We start from the raw sequence: 5089 nt of genomic DNA, 5'->3' as shown, positions 1-5089 counted from the left end.
TGTGTGTGTGTGTGTGTGTGTGTGTGTGTGTGTGTTCTGTACATATAAGTATGTGCCTGTGGGAACGTGTGTGTGTGGGGGGGCTTCCAGCCGGGCTCGTACTGGGTCCTGCGGGTCTTAGACTCTGCTGTCCGGCCGTTGGGTGGGGTGGGGGCTTCCTGCCCGGGGCCTCTTTCGCGGCTTGTCGGGGTAGGTGTTGTTCCTTGGGTTTTAGGCCAGCCGCTCGGGGGTGGGGTGGGGCAGCGCGGGGGCTCCAAATGGGCCGGGGTCCTAGCGATGGGGGGACCTCCCTCCCTCACAACCTCCTCTAACTTACCTTACTTCACTCTACAATAGGGAACAGTGCGGCGGTGCCCAGGGTGGGCGGGGGTCCAGGCTATTTAACTGCGGTCTGGGTCCTCCCCCGGCTTTGCACCGCCAACAATTTTAACCACACCTAGTCACGCAGGGTCTTGAGGGGGTAAGCCGCTTTCGGGGTTCTGCCGCTTGGCAGCGGTAGAATGCCCGGGCCCCGCTACCCCTCAATTTTAAACCACACCTTAGACACAAACATTGCATCCAGCCGGTCTCGGCTTGGCGGCTTGGGGTCCTGTGCCCTTTATCCTTCTCTTGTGGGCTCCTCTTGCCTGGGGGGTATTCCTCTCTGCGTTCTCCATCTGGTGCTTTCAGGGCCGGGGCGTGGCTCTCTGGGGTGGTTCGCTGGGGCCTCTCCGGGTCTGGGGGGGTGCCGGCCGCTGGGGTGGCGGCATCCGGGCCCGATGGCCTCGGGCCCCGGGGTGTCGCTACAGGCCCCCCCAACAACAGTTACACACACACACACACACACACACACACACACACACACACACACACACACACACACACACACACACACACACACACACACACACACACACACACACACACACACACACACACACACACACACACATCTCCACTCTTGATCAATGAGATATGTTACTGATGTCACTTGTTTTCTGTTAACATTCGTTCAACTATCAAAATCATGTTTTTCTTTTGTTGTTCCTTCTTTGTTAATTCATGTTCCTGCTTCATGTTACTGTCTAGACAGAGCTGCTCAGGCTGGTTTAATCTATTAACAGTTTGAAAGTATTTGGATCAGTGTGATAACTGCAAATAATATATGTAGCACTAACAAGGGTATTGTATGTTATCTCCCACCCATCCCACCTAAAACGTCTAGTAATACATAATACAGGAAAATTGCGAATGTTGTTAAACTGTAATTCCACTTGAACAACTTTAGTGTTTAAATCACCGTTTAACATACAGACATTCAAATAGAAACAATGAGAGCACAATTGGCTGTAAACATAAGAGGACTGTACACAAAGTCTGGTAATTGCTATCTAACAGTATAAATAGATAAACCAATTATGCATAAATAGAACAAGCTTCTCTTAAACATATTTCACTTTGGAAGCAAATGGGTCATTGGTTTACAAATTATTAATTGTTTAAACATCGACAAACTGCATATTAAATCAATGCAGCTTTTGATGATCGCAAGCCCAAACCAACCAGGCAACTTCAAACGGCCACATTCAACAATCCGTTCATTCATTTGCATCTGCATGTAACAAGGGCCACATCCTTTCCTACACCAGAGGGTCTGCATCCATTTTCCACAGTGTGTTGCACAAAGCGAGGTGAGAGCTGTAATTTTCATTAAACCTTGAGAGAGGTTACTCAAGAAAACCTTTGACATTTCAGGACTACACAACGGATTAGATATGCGAGACTCGACAGCAGCTCTTCAGCAACAGAGGGAAACATTTGTGCCCGACAGGTTTGTCACCAGAGGCCATGAAGAAAAAGGTTTGCTCTGCGCCAACTCTCGAGCATTAACACGCACACTTTACTTCCACTCACTGATATACACAGAGATTATAGGAAGGGAGGAAATCGTACTGAGGAGCATTTATATACGGAATAACATAAAGTTAACCGCCATCTCTATTCCTCACTTCAGCCAAGATGGAGTCCCTCACCAGTGCTTTGGGGAAATTAGGATTGAATTAAAAGTCACATAACAGCCACTAGCGCGTCAGGAAAAACTTGCTGAAAAGCAGAAAACGAGTCCATTTTGTGGTTGAATTGTTGCATCCGTGTTGGCGAGCCCAAGGGACTCGATGAACCCTCAGACGGCTGGTGAGAGTTGATACTAATTGATGTATCATGGACAGACACAGTGTGGAAGGGAGTGGAGGGCGTATCGTCATTGACGGGAGGCCCATAGATTAAGCCTGTCAGTTCCCCTTCCTTTTTATGCCTCGGGCAAGGGGTGCTCAGGAAGAATCAATTTTTTAAGAAGCTGTATGGATGAGGACCATAATAATAACATCATCTTCATCCCAGCCAAAATAAGCAAGGCCATCTTGTCCATTCAGAATCACTGCGCCAGTGCCTCTGCTGTCTTACGCTAACTCCTGTAAGTCCGTGTCTGTGCTTGGGCTAAGATCCAGTGCCGGGCAGGACGTAGAGGTGATAATGCCAGCATCTGTCAGAGAGGCTTAGATATTCCTTTCCAAGCAAGCAGCAGGGACAGACTACAGACGTGTGCCATTCCTTGGCAGTCGAGAGAAAAAAAAAACCCTGATATGAAATCAGTCATTCTCTGTGTGCTTTCAACTGCGCGGGTTCAAGCTTTCCACCTCAAATGCTTCAAATATGTTCAAAACTGATGTGAGGCTGCGCAATTCCCATAGAGTAGAGTATCTCGCACATTTATCTTCAAGTTTACAATAAATCTTCTCCCAGATATATGCCAGGAAAAAAATCTTTGTTCATTTACCCACAATGAATGCATTCATTTACTCTGGTATATAAACTGCACAACGATGTAATTTTCTCTATAATATAAGCTACTGTTAGTGAACAATGAACAAATACAACAACTCCATGCTCCATTTATATATTTTTGGACATGTTGTTGTCTTCATTTAGATCAAACAATAAAGCTACTTAATTAAAATATGTGAGTAAGGCCACATCTGTTTTAGCAAAATTGTATAAATTGTTGAAGGATACACTGACAAGTTTGTAATGAACATTAATTCTAACCTTAAAATGTTACCCTGTGTGGAATATACAGTAGTTTGCAGGAAAATACCTCATGTCCTCACAGACAGTAGCTGTACAGGTGAGTCAACTGTAAGCTGACGAAGAGAAGACAAGAATGTGTTGTCGCAGTATTGTAGGGTGTTTTTGTTAAAAAGTTTGCTGACAACACCACACAGGAAATTTCACTTTCACATGACTAAAGGACACAGATTCGCTCACAAATCAGGGCTGGAGACCTGATTTCCCACACTACAAACTTTATTTTAAATAGTCAAGTTAAACATGGGTAATGCAATCAACCAATCATTAGAACTAGAGCAAACATTAGAAATGATGCAATGGGCAGGTGAGTTTCACTATTGCTGGGGAAGACAAAAAGAAATGACTGTACAGGAAGCAGAGGGTTTGTCAGCCAGCAAGTCTGAGGGGAGTGGCAGCCGGCTTTAACAGGCTGCGCACAGTGGCTCTGAGCCTGAAAACAAAGAAGTTCAAAATTTAAGTCCAGATATATCTGGCCATTTTATTATACAAAGGGTGAGTTGGAGTGGGAGGAGTCAGGAAGCCACGAGGACAGCTGAATAAACCATAGCCAATAATGGCACTGAAAGTCATTTTAAAATGGAGCAGTGGCAGTAGGAGGAAGAAACCCTATCTCGGGGTAAATGAAGAGCTCACACTGAGCCAGCCCCGAGCGGAGAGCCCGCAGCACCATCCACATCCAGCCAAATGGACACCGTGCTGCAGATACTCAACATGGAGTGAACTGCTGTGTGCGCCGGTGGTCAGAGGAGAGGAGGAAACCATGCTCACCTTTGGTGCGGCACAGGACTCCCAGCAAGTGCTGGAGAAACTCGCACAGCAAAAACCACTGCAGCCTCACGCCAACGAGCCACGCTGCTGCATCAGCGTCAAGTTGGAAGTGCAGGGCAGGTGTGTGCTGACTCACAAATACATGTCACTCTCTCAGGGGTGCCACCCACTAATCAATGTATCAGCAATAAATGAGACTCCATTCTGCTATAGTATGGTCGATCTTTACTAGCAGACAGTTTAATGAATCACAGGACACAAAAACGCATTGCTTTCTTACAATGAGTCTTCACCTAACAAATGATCACAGCGAAAACAAACCCTGATGCTAAACTGTCAATGCCGTGCACCAGTCACACCAGAAAATTTAGGGATTTTAACTTAGTGGTAAAATCAATAAAGGACACAAAGGAACATCAACGGCAGGAAGTTTATTGAGGTGGATTGTAGCTCATAAATGAAATATGCCACCGCTCTGTGAGAGAAAGAAATACATTGTGGCTAAATTACTGCTATATTTTATGATCCGCCGTGCTGCTCGAGGCGCCGCTGTTGCCTTTATTCACACTGCGCTCAACTGCAGGGGGGAGGAAACATCTGCAACATTTTTAACCCTCATAGCCGTCGTCGTGCACTGGAGCTCTCCAAAATGGATCGAAATGTTCAAGGACATACAACACAAAAACCGAAGATCTTCCTCTTGATTCCTCAAACATTTTTGACAAGGGCCAGCTCATTCCAGAAGAAAATCCATCAATATTCACTTCCAACAACAATAGTAGGCCATATGCCCATTGAATGAAAACGATTATGCACACACATCCATTTATATACTATATTCTGAGTTATAGATGTCATTCAAGAATGAAATAACATTTTCATGCAGCTCAGTAGTTCAGTAGTAATGGCACTTCATTTATATTGCGCTTTTTCACTGCTTCAGCAGTCTCACAGTGCTTCACACTGTTAGTCACATTCATCCATTCACTTGGGAGCAATCTTGGCTTCAGTGGCTTGCACGGGGAGGTTTCTGCATGTGAACGTGGCACGGTGGGAGATTGAACCACCACATTTGGTATTGGAAGAAGACTTGCACCTGCTAAGACAATCAAGAAGCCATCGCTAGCTTTTGTGTCATCGTTTCGGAGTGGTGGAAATACGACATGTACTTTGCACCACGTTGTACATGCAGCCA

The sequence above is a fragment of the Lipophrys pholis genome (assembly GCF_963383615.2).
Source record: "Lipophrys pholis genome assembly, chromosome: 6".
Taxonomy (NCBI): Eukaryota; Metazoa; Chordata; class Actinopteri; order Blenniiformes; family Blenniidae; genus Lipophrys; species Lipophrys pholis.
Note: the sequence above shows the minus strand (reverse complement) of the source record.